This window comes from Hoplias malabaricus, chromosome X2 (assembly GCF_029633855.1).
Source record: "Hoplias malabaricus isolate fHopMal1 chromosome X2, fHopMal1.hap1, whole genome shotgun sequence".
In the NCBI taxonomy this organism is placed as follows: Eukaryota; Metazoa; Chordata; class Actinopteri; order Characiformes; family Erythrinidae; genus Hoplias; species Hoplias malabaricus.
In genome coordinates this window covers 24947858-24960925 of record NC_089819.1, presented here as the reverse complement: position 1 = coordinate 24960925, position 13068 = coordinate 24947858, and the positions used below count along the sequence as shown (strand labels likewise).

General features: G+C 46.9%; 1 protein-coding gene across 1 annotated transcript in view; it reads right to left on the bottom strand.

The window, feature by feature from the left end:
* Positions 1 to 990: 990 nt before the first annotated feature.
* The window catches only part of LOC136676656 (phosphatidylinositol transfer protein beta isoform), a 39445-nt gene continuing 27367 nt past the window's right edge, over positions 991 to 13068 (bottom strand). The window contains exon 12 of the mRNA XM_066653799.1: positions 991 to 7361. The gene's annotated coding sequence lies outside the window, so the exon portion shown is untranslated. The remainder of the gene's footprint in view (positions 7362 to 13068) is intronic.

The window sequence follows — 13068 nt, the reverse complement described above, 5'->3', positions numbered from 1 at the left end:
TTGTATTTGTTACTTCCCTGGCACCTCATTAAAACCCTTCTCTGTCCCAAACCACGACCTACCCCCTAAATAGTGCACTTTACAGATTTATAAAAGTAATTCTACTACAGGGTGGGCCATTTATATGGATACACCTTAATAAAATGGGAATGGTTGGTGATATTAACTTCCTGTTTGTGGCACATTAGTCTATTAGGGGTGGGGGGGCACTTTTCAAGATGGGTGGTGACCATAGCAGCCATTTTGGATCCAACTTTTGTTTTTTCCAATGGGAAGAGTGTCATGTGACACATCAAGCTTATTGGGAATTTCACAAGAAAAATAATGGAAACTACGGATACTGGATGCCTGTGCTAGCATTTCTCCTGTGGTGTTGCTATCAGTGTGTGAAGAGTGGGAGAAGAGGGTTGCATTGACAATCCAACACAATGGGCAGCACTTTGAACACATTTTATAAGTGGTCAGAAACTCATAAATAACTCATGAACGAATAAAGTTATGTTAAAACCAATCACACAAATTCCCAATAAGTTTGATGTGTCACATGACCCTCTTCCCATTGAAAAAACAAAAGTTGGATCCAAAACGAACTTCAAAATGGCCGCCTTGGTCACCACCCATCTTGAGAAGTTTCCCCCCTCCCATAAACTAATGCGCCACAAACAGGAAGTTAATATCACCTACCATTCCCATTTTATTAAGGTGTATCCATATAAATGTCCCACCCTGTACATCGCTACATTGTGGACTACACAGTGCAGAGGAAGGCGTTTGAGGTACAGCCCCTAGTGGTGTGGCAGTGTAACTGCAGGGCGGCACAAACAAGTATAAACGCTCACAACATTGTAGGGCTCCTGCGTAGACTATGGCACAGGCTCTGTGTCTTGTTAATGCAGAAGTATAAGTCGTTATGACCTTCATGTCCTTTCAGAAGAGAGAGAGGATAAAAAAATAATAAAATAAACCATCACTCAGTGTTTGTATTGGATTGAAATTTATTGGAAATTAATGTCTCTCTTTGCAGCAGAAGAAAAACAAGCATACATTCACAAGCAGATCCCCTGCCGTTGATCATTACAAAAGACACTTTGGAGCACACTTTAAGGCACACAAGACTTTAAGGGTCATTAACAGAAGGTGTGAGAAATCATAACGATGATTATAACAGTCGATAGTGAGGCTGCGGATTTGCCTTTGTGTTCAAACAGTATCAAGTCGCTTAAAGGAGCAGTCAGTCATTTCCTCCACTGATACAGAACAGCCGCTATACTGACTCCTAGTGGCCTGGATGAGTTTCTGTAGTGACCCTGTATCACGACCTGCTCTATGGAGAATAAACAGAATAAATTCCCTCCGACTACAAAGCTACTCGGTTGTAACCTCTGAGGTAAAAAAACGTCTCACTGCTCCTTTATCAGGTTTTGCATGTAACAGTTTAGAACAGAAACCAAATGTAACAGTGGAAAAGCAATGCTTCAGTTCCTAGTGATCGCACTGCTTCAACACCAGACACATTTTCCGTACAGTACCAAAGACCACCTCACAACCACTGGTTTACACTTCTGAACAGATCCACGTAGATGTCTCGTGACCAGTGTTCACTTGGGTATCGGCCGCCATACTTCAACATGAACTCGTGCACTAGGGGGCAGCATCTGCGAGTCTCTGCAAGTGACACACACGATTTCCTTCACAAAGCAGATATTTACATGGATCTACGCAGAAGTATAATCCAGGCTTTAGTCTCCTTTAGAGACACTTAAAAAAATTTGATTGCAAGAATAAAGTCATTATTAAGATAAACAACTCGGAAAAGTTTACGAATGAAGAGGGCACTCCAAGAATGAGCTCAAACCTTGGAGAAGGAAGGTGTACGGTAGTTAAGTCGTCATTTAACATTTTATAAATTTGTAATAATTGAAGCAAAACATCAAAAGATATTAATAGTAAAGCCATAATTCATGAAAATATATTTCTATCAGTTCCAGTATTAGATGCAGGAGTAAACGCTGACTTCTGTAGTCGAATATTTTCAACACTCTTTAAACTCTTCTCAATGAAGTGAACGAGAGTGAAACTGGAACTAAACATAGTCTCGTGAACCCAGACTCACTGTAAACTCCAGCCGCCATCAGTTCGGTCCTCGTCACAGGACGGTTACGGCATAGGGCACATGCGCCTGTGGTTCCTGTGTCCATAAGACTTTAGAAATGTGTGTGTGTGTGTGTGTGTGTGTGTGTGTATAAACCCTGTCCAATTGATAGCACAATAAGGCACTTGTCTACAAGATTCTTATGAACACATTATGATGCATAATGACACCTGACTTTAATTTTATAAAGATTTATCTATGGAAAGGTAAATACATAAGAGAAATTACAGCAGATTAAAGCCTCAGATTTGACCGATAAAACCTAATGAACACAGAATAAAAGGAATCCTGACACTGCATCAGAGACTCTGCTGCGTACTGCCCCTGAGTCGTGATATAACGCTAAGCTGAAACGCACAGGGACTTTTATTATTGCAGTTTTCTCTTAAACATATGGAGGTCCTGAAAGGACAGGGATTCACCTTGTCCTGTTTCCTTTAATCATGGGTGCATTCTTCCTTAATTCATTCCCACAACTTCCAGCTTGTTTTCGTTATTAAAAACAAAAACACGTACAAAAAAAAAAGTCTGCACGCTTTAAACAACGTGTGCGCACAACCTGAGGAAAATGTTGGTAAATGATATCTACTTGTGGGAATTAATTATCCAACCGTGGCCACAAACATAAGCAAAATTCATGAAACTATTATCTCAAGAAATGAGAACTTGTAAATACTGGGACTGGATGTTAGCACATGAAGAAAAGTGCATCAATTACAAACCAGGACACACAGTGTCTGTGATGCCAAGCACTGATTAGCACCCCCTAGTGGAGCAGTTCCTAAACGTAACTATTTGGTGCCACCTTGTGGTGAAATTTAGGCTAACCATGAGTGAGTGAGTATGATAACTAAAAATAAACTCACTCACCAAGGTGCTAAAACATACTCACAGTTATTGACTGCTTTACAAGGGGGTGCTGTTCAGAGCTTTGCATCAAAGACACTGTGTGCCCTGAGCATTCGATCCCTCTGTCCCTCAGGAGTTCCGTACAAACACATTACTCGTAGTCCGCCAAAGACATTCCACCACCCAAAAACAAACATGTTCCACGTTTTCTATGAAGACGAAGCTAACAGAGGACGAGGCTGAGATCAGAAGGCCTCAGGAGGACGTGACTGTGTAAAAAGGACAAGGCCCATACATCAGCTCAGCGTTAGCTAACAGCTAGGACCACTGACTCTGGTCTGTGGAGCAGGGGAACGGTGGAACCGTGTTCTCTGGAGTGATGGCGCTCCATCCAGTACCACTGGGACGGCCTGGAGATGTGTCTGCGATCAGAACTCATCACCGAACAGCGGCAGCCGATTGTCATTGATCATGAAAGTAGAGCCAGAACATTATAACCACCTGCTCGATGCGCTGTTGTTGGTGGAGGGAGTGTGAAGCTCTGGGCTGAGTTCTGCTGGGAATCTCTGGGTCTGGAGGTCCAGCAGTGTACTGTAGTGCAGATAGGTGGTTATAATGTTTTGGCTTGCACACAGAAACGGACTGGTCTAAAATAGGTCTAGAATATTCTGTAGCACATCAGAGACACTAGGACAGTAAAGAGGCGTCTGTCCAAGTGAGACGAAGGGTCAGGAGCTAGTGCAGAGGACATGAACAGTCTGTGGTTTGTATAGCAGCATCGCTGGTCAGAACATTTCAGTAACCCCACTGCCCTGGGTGACCAGACACCAGTAAGACCCCCACCTTTCATGACAACTGAAGGCTTAATCCAACAAGAGGCAGTGGTCACAAGAAGCCATAATATGTCCTGACCTTGGACACTTGTTTAGGTTTAAAGGAACACTATGTAATATTTTTATTTAAAGAAATATATAAATAACAGCCTCAAAATCACTGTGATGCCTGACTGAGCTGTCACTTCCACTCTGGGCTCAACACTGCAGAAACTGCACTATGTAACATTTGGTGAAGGGTAGGACACCACCCCCCTCTCTCTCTCCCTCTACCTCCTCCTTGGTTTCAGGAGAGTGCTGTAAAAATGAATTATACTCTACAACTTTAAAAGGAACACTACATAAGATTTTGGATTTTTGCTCCTGTGCTCCCCCTAGTGTAATTATTTTTTAACGAGTGGGTGTTTTAGTGTCTCTACAGACGTAGAATATACTTTATTTTTACATCACTCTCCTGAAATCAAGAAGGGAGGAAGAGAAGGGTGGCATCACACCCTTAACCAAATGCTACACAGTGCAATTTCTGCAGTGCTGAGCCCAGAGTAGCACTAATCTCCCTATTACAGCTCAGCGAAGCTTCACAATGATTTTGAAGCTGTTGTTTTAAAGTAAAAATGTTACACAACGTTCCTTTAACATCTGTGAAGGCTTATTTTGATGAGTGTCCGTGGTCATAGAAGCTGCTTTGGTCAGTTTCATCCTAGAAAGTGTTTAAGCAACTGACCCTTATTGGCGTAAGCCTTTATAAAGCTGTGTGTCCGTCGTCATGAAATGTTTTTGCAGCCTTAAGAACAGAGACCATGGCATTGGAAGCTACTCTCTCAGAAAAGGCACGTGCGTGAAGTCGAGTAAAACATAATAACAAAGCCGTAACAGATACAACTTGTGCAGATTTGCCCCTGTAGCACTCATAAAAGACCCGTCACCACATAGGCATTCACACCTGGGAGTGTGTGTGTGTGTGTGCGCGCGCTTTGAAGCTAAAGTGTTTATTATTGAAGGGTATGTTCTCTGGATGTCGTTGGGTAGAGGATTATCTCTCGGTTAAGGCCACGGAGGCAGGAAAGGACAGGAGCGGAGTCAGGATCAACCCTGCCTCGGAGGGAAAACTGAAGACACACACACACACACACAAAAAAAAAAACCAGGAAGGGAAAAACAGCTTCGACTGAGAGAGGAGAAGAAAAGAAGAGGGTAAAAGGGTAAAAGCAGAAGGTTTGGTCGTGATGAAGAGGAGGATTGAGTTCTCTCAGTTTGGAACGACACAAACCCTGACAAGGCTTTACAGCGATTACACACACAGAGCATTCACAGCACATTCAGAAACACTCCAGTGTAATTACACAGCGATACGGAAACACCTGCTGAGTTTTAAAGCATTTTTGTGTAACGTGAAAAATTCAAACAAGCATTCTCCAACTCTTTTGTCATTTTACGTTAACTTTTGCGTTGTCTGTGACCCTTATCCAGTTCAGGGTCGCGGTGGGTCCGGAGCCTACCTGGAATCACTGGGCGCAAGGCGGGAATACACCCTGGAGGGAGCGCCAGTCCTTCACAGGGCAACACACACACACACTTATTCACTCACACCTACGGACACTTTTGAGTTGCCAATCCACCTACCAACGTGTTTTGGGAACTGTGGGAGGAAACTGGAGCACCCGGAGGAAACCCACGCAGACACAGGGAGAACACACCACACTCCTCACAGACAGTCACCCGGAGGAAACCCCCGCAGACACAGGGAGAACACACCACACTCCTCACAGACAGTCACCCGGAGGAAACCCCCGCAGACTCAGAGAGAACACACCACACTCCTCACAGACAGTCACCCGGAGGAAACCCCCGCAGACTCAGGGAGAACACACCACACTCCTCAAAGACAGCCACCCGGAGGAAACCCCCGCAGACACAGGGAGAACACACCACACTGCTCACAGACAGTCACCCGGAGGAAACCCACACAGACACAGAGAGAACACACCACACTCCTCACAGACAGTCACCCGGAGCGGGAATCGAACCCACAACCTCCAAGCCCCTGGAGCTGTGTGACTGCGACACTAACCTGTTGCGCGACCGTGCTGCCCATCACGGGGTTGTTTGTTGCCACCAAACAAACCTTACATACTTTTGGACACAGTATTATCCTCAAGAACAGAACAAATCCATCACAGTCTTTTGCAGTTTTTTCCTGATGGAGCTCAGAACGAATGCAGCACCCAACTCTTCAATAATCTCTATTTTTATTATTACACTTAACATTGTATCCAAAAGTATGTGTGAGGTTTGGTTCAGACGAATTAAAGATGGAGACGTCGATGTTAGCGATGGTGAACATAGCGCAAGTTTTCCTTTGTTTGAGTTAAATAAGTTGTTTCTAATAAAACAGTAGGCTCCGCAAACTGACAGAAGAGCTGGAGTGTGTTTGAATATTTAATTACAGTTCTACGTCACACACAAAGTATTTCTTAGACTTATTTGTGCTCTTACTACAGACATGTAATGAATAATGAGTGTAAAACATCACTAACTTAAATATCAAGCAGAGACTGTGTATAAAGCCATGGTCAGAGCAGACTGTACCTCACCACGTTTACAACAGGGGAGTGGGCTCCATCTGGCAGTGAGTGAACAGTCAGTTCTTGAAGCTGATGTTGGAAGCAGGAGAAATTATGATCCACTGTGATGTTCATAATGTTTTGGTCAGTGTTTACAAACTGCAGACCGTGACAGGGGATTGTTCTCGGTGCCTCGGGCAGGTACAAACCCCTTCACCACCCCGTGAGAGTTGTGGAAAGCCATCCAGATCAAAACATTAGGACCAGCACAGTTTGGCTCGTGTTAAAGATGCTCAGTTCCTTCTGCTGACCGTGTCTCCCACTTCCATCATGAACTTCCAGAACCGGCCGTTCACTCGCTGCCCGTCTCCCACCACTCGACCGCTCCGAGAGTGGCCTTCATCCTGTGGCCTACTGCTGTGTGCTGTTACGAAAGCCTTATGCAGGAGGCGAGCTGATTCTTTCAAGTTTTTACATGACACACACTTTACTCATTAATTAACACGTTTCAGGAATGTTTCGTAACTTAATTATGGGCTGTGTTGTTATTGAAAGCTTGGTGTGTGTTTATTGACTGTCAAGCGATATCAGAAAACACATACCGAGAAGAGAAAAAGAAAGCGGGGAGTTGTTTACCTTGGAAAGTTTGTTCTTTCACAGGCAAACCTCAAACGGTTTTCTGTGGAAAGGCTCGTGTGACGAAGGCAGTGGGGAGAAAGGCTTGGGTTATTCAGTGGACACAGAGAGAAAGCGAGTGGGGTGGGCTGGTGTGGGCGGGGTAGCACACACTCTAAGCTGTGTGTTGATATTGGGTGAAGGTTGTCGATGAAAGGCCAATCCTCAGCGTCTCTTCTCTTCTGAAGTTGCGGGCGGTGGCGGTCAGTCGAGCTTGGAATGCTTCTTTATGGCGTTCATTCAGTCGTCAGCAGCGCTGGTTCCTCGCACCTGACCGTGTCTGCGAAGCTAAAAGAGAGAGAGGAGAAGGAATAAAATGGAAGGTGAGTTAGAGACCACCAGCCAAACAAACAGACCTCAGGAAGAGGGTGGAATCAACAGCTAAAGCAGGTTTGAGTCTATGAAGTAAAAATGGGAATCAACATCATTCTTTCACTGTCTCGGTGGGTCCGGAGCCGAGCCGGAATCATTGGGCGCAAGGCGGGAACACACCCTGGAGGGGGCGTCAGACACACACTCACACCTACGGACATGTTGAGTAGCCAATCACCTACCTACGACTGTGGGAGGGAACTGCAGCGCTCCGAGGAAACCCACACAATCAACATTTTTAAAACAGAAATAATAAAATAAATTTGATTTATTTTTTATTTATAGACACAAGGTTGCCTTGAAAAAGACATTGTAAAATAACAAACGATATATTTACAGCACTGATATATTTACAGTGTTAGCCAAGATCCCCCCAGTGACACACTGTTGTTGAGCAGAGGATGTGGAGGCAGCTGCCTCCAACTCCAACTGGAGCTCAACACGCTTGGAGGAGAACACAAAGGCTACATCCACACAGCAGGCAATCCGCTCCTAAACTGAGTGGCATCCCCAAAGAACAGTGATTTAACGCAGCACAGTCGTCCAGAGCGAACTCGCTCACGTCTAGACGCTGGGGTTCAGCATCGGAGCTGGAGATAAACGGACAGCGTCATGGTTTATCCACAGCAGAGGCAGATCGGAGTGAGAGATGATGTGGAGTTCTGTCTGGAGTATGGTTCCAGAGCCGTCCTGCTGAGCTTGTGAACTCTGAGAGGGGAGAAAATGAGCCCCAGAAAACACACATACAGTGCATTTTCCTGTTTTTATTTTCTTCTCAAACCAGACATCGAATACCGGGGTCAAGGAGCGCCTAGCTTTTCTTTACCCAACAGATGCCTACACTGCGTGATGGGGAGAGGGTGTGTCGCCCTCTGTGTGACCTCCTGTCATCTAAATGTATAATAAATTGATAGAAACTAAGCATTAAAAGGGCAACACAGTTCCAGTGTCTTAATAAAATGTCTGTTAATAAAAAGTGGGAGCAGAATTTTAGTCGTTTTCGCTCTGTCCTCTTTCTTCTCCGTTTTTACTCAGTGTTCGTTTTGCTGTTTTTAACCTCGTCTTTGCACTGCCACACGCAGGCAGGTCCAGCGCTGTGATTGGACACACTCAGATGAGGAGGCAGGCCAACTCACGTCTCCGCACTTGACGTCAGAAGCGGAGCAGAATCAGAACGACTCGTTTTATCCCGTGTGTTCTGACTTGGGCAGCTCACAGAAAAGCGACTGGGTGGTCTTGTTTCACAGTGTGTGGGTTTCTGAGCTCAAGTCACATGCACTGATCATGGGATTTCATCATCATACGTCCCCTGTAGAGTCAAAACGTAAAAATCTAAAATGATCAGTGCATCTCCTATCATTATTATCATCTGTGGCCCAGTTATAGCCCCGATCACAGGTTGCGGCAATGGATTAATCACTGATGGCACGACCCAGGTAAAGTGTGCACGGTAACCATTATTATCTCATTATCTGTAACCCTTATCCAATTCAGCCTGGAGGGGGCGCCAGTCCTTCACAGGGCAACACAGACACACACTCACACCTACAGACACTTTTTGAGTCGCCAATCCACCTACCAACGTGTGTTTTTGGACTGTGGGAGGAAACCGGAGCACCAGGAGGAAACCCACACAGACACACAGAGAACACACCACACTCCTCACAGACAGTCACCCGGAGGAAACCCACACAGACACAGGGAGAACACACCACACTCCTCACAGACAGTCACCCGGAGGAAACCCACGCAGACACAGGGAGAACACACCACACTCCTCACAGACAGTCACCCAGAGGAAACCCACGCAGACACAGGGAGAACACACCACACTCCTCACAGACAGTCACCCGGAGGAAACCCACGCAGACACAGGGAGAACACACCACACTCCTCACAGACAGTCACCCGGAGTGGGAATCGAACCCACAACTTCCAGGCCCCTGGAGCTGTGTGACTGCGACACTAACCTGCTGCGCCACCGTGCCGCCAACTGTTAACAAATAACAGCATAATCAAAGTTTGATTATACGTTTACGCCAGTAATTAAAGTTTTATTAAAAAGTGGAACCTGAAGAAATCTCACAAAAGAAATTCCCGGAGGCTTCTCCAAGGCGTGAGTACGCAAACCCAGACCCGAGGGAAAGTTGCCGAAAAGTAAGCGTGAAGTTACGGAAGGCACGCCCAAAACGAACCGCATTACAACTGTAATCGCATTCATAAAAAAAAGTCCAATACTAGAAAGCCCCGTTCGGCCTTTGTTGAGAAAGTTCAAAACGCTTTAAGAAGTTTCAAATCTATCGGGCAATTAAACGGAGGAGCCGGCGCTTTGACTTGGGGATTTGAAGCATGGGACGTCTTGACAACTTCAAAAAGCCAATTAGCCGCCGAATTCGATGGGCCTAGATGGGAATTCTTAAACAGACAAACTGTTTCAAAAATAACCTCCGTAAGGAAGGAAGGAGAGAGCGAGAGAGAGAGGCCCGATGAATATGAGAGCCATTCTCTCCCTCCCTTCCCCCACTCTCCTCCGCTCCGTTCCTCATTTGCAATCACGGCACAGGTGCTTTTCAAGTACAGAATTCCATTTGTATGTTAATAAGCCCTCAAGGAGCATCTCGAAGCGTGAACACACACATGGACACACTCGCGCACATACAAACACACACGGTATGTGTTAGGACTATGGCCAAAAGAGGCGGACAGATACGTTTGTGCGCCACACATACTGGGGTGAGGCGTGCACTACGACCTCGATGCTTCCAATTCCCGCCTGGTTCGGGTTCGGCCGGGGTTCTCGCTCGTCCCGATTTTATTGCTGCGACGTTAAGAGGAGGAAGAACGCATCAACAACTTCAATGAAGACTTCTCACGAAGATGACCACTGTACTCAGCATAAACCCGGGGTTTCTGTGGGCGAGAAAACAAAGGTCCAGAAACGTCCGTTTCCGGCTGAAGAGACCTCGGACGCGGTCGACCGCTCGCCGATTACGAACTGAACACATGGGAAAGCATTTCGGCTCTTCACCCTCAAAAGAGCTAATGTTTAATGCTGAGGAGCTGGGTGGTCTCACACTGTGTAAACTAACAACCAAGCTTGCTGAGTAAGATCTTTACTGCAGGATGTCATTCATGCTCCAGTCAGAAGTTTACAGCAGTTGCAGATTGTGGCCAAACATGGGAACTTCTGTTAAATGAAAACAGAAGGAGAGTCGATCAAAATCGCACCGCCAGAAACACTGGAAATCTCGGAAAATGGTCATTTTCCTAGAATAGGATGCAGAAAAATAATCAGAAGACCTCCTCTGGAGAGCAGAGAAACCACCTTCCTGTCTCCACACTCTGTCCATTCTCTCGGCTCCACTGACCAGTGGGTCTGCAATTACAGACTGAGGTCCCTCTGTTGCTCTGCATACTTTGGTTGCCCCCCTCACCACCAATCTTCAACATGGACCCCCCTCCCCAAGAGCAAATTACACACTGGGGTCCCTCTGTTGCTCTGCATACTTTGGTTGCCCCCTCTCAACCCCGTTCTTCAACACCCCCGCCCCCCCTCACATAGAGCAAGTATGAATTTGGTGGTGGATCATTCTCAGAACTGCACTGACGTGGTGGTGGTGTGTTAGTGTGTGTTGTGCTGGTGTAGAGTGGATCAGACACAGCAGTGCTGCTGGAGTTTTTAACCCCTGTGTCCACTCTCTGTCCACTCTGTGAGACACTCCTCCCTCGTTGGTCCACCTTGTAGATGTAAAGTCAGAGACAGTAGCTCATCTGTCGCTGCACAGTGTGTGTCGCTCGTCCTCTAGTCCTTCATCAGTGACACAGGATGTAGCTACTGCTGAGTCTGATCCACTACATTCTTTCATCATTACATCTTTAAATGCTGTTGGAAAAATGTGTGTCTACATTTTTTGACATGGTTTTAAAAGAACATATGGACACCACAACAAAAGCGAGATTGGAAAGGGAAAAAAGTGAACAAACAAGGGTTAATGTTAGTGACATGGAACTGCGGTAATGACAACGAAATTAAAGCTAAATATATTTGTGCTGCGCTATTTGCAACTGAACAAGTCTCACACACAAACACTCTCTCTCACACACACACACTCTCTCACGCACACTCTCTCACACACACACTCTCTCTCTCTCTCTCAAACACACACTCTCTCAAACACACTCACTCTCACTCACTCACTCACACACGCACTCACTCACACACACGCGCACACTCTCACTCACACGCGCACACTCTCACTCACACGCGCACACTCTCACTCACACGCACACTCTCACACATGCACACTCTCACACACGCACACTCTCACACACGCACACACTCTCTCTCACACGCGCGCACACACTCTCACACACATTCTCACACGCGCACGCTCACACACGCACTCTCACACGCACACTCTCTCACACACACGCACTCTCTCTCTCACACTCTCACACACACTCTCTTTCTCTCTCTCAAACACACTCTCTCTCACGCACACACACACTCACGCGCACACACACACGCACACTCACACACGCACACTCACTCTCACACACGCACACTCACTCTCACACACACTCTCGCACACGCACACTCTCTCACGCACACACTCTCTCACACACGCACACTCTCACACACGCACACACACACACACTCCCTCTCACACACACACACACTCCCTCTCACACGCACACACACACTCCCTCTCACACGCACACACACACTCCCTCTCACACGCACACACACACTCCCTCTCACACGCACACACACACTCCCTCTCACACGCACACACACTCACACACACTCGCGCACACACACTCTCACACGCACACATGCACTCTCGCACACACATGCACTCTCGCACACACTCTCACGCGCGCGCACACTCTCACGCGCACACTCTCACGCGCGCACACACACTCTCATACGCACTCTCTCACTCACACTCTCACTCACACGCACTCTCTCTCACACACGCACTCACGCACGCACACTCTCTCACACACATGCACTCTCTCTCTCACACTCTCACACACACTCTCTTTCTCTCTCTCAAACACACTCTCTCTCACGCACACACACTCTCACACACGCACACACACTCTCACACTCACTCACGCACACGCACACTCACTCACGCACACTCTCACACACGCACACTCTCACACACGCACACTCTCACACACGCACACTCTCTCTCTTACACACGCACACACACACACACACTCCCTCTCACACGCGCACACACTCCCTCTCACACGCACACACACTCACACACGCACACACACTCACACACGCACACTCACACACGCACACATGCACTCTCTCGCACACACATGCACTCTCTCGCGCACACTCTCACACGCACACTCTCACGCGCGCACACACACTCTCATACGCACTCTCTCACTCACACTCTCACTAACTCACACTCTCACTCACGCACACACTCTCTCACACACGCACTCTCTCTCACACACGCACTCTCTCTCACACACGCACACACACGCACACTCTCTCTCTCTCAAACACACACTCACGCATGCACTCTCTCCCGCACGCACTCACTCACACTCACTCTCACACGCACACTCTCTCACACGCGCACTCTCTCGCATG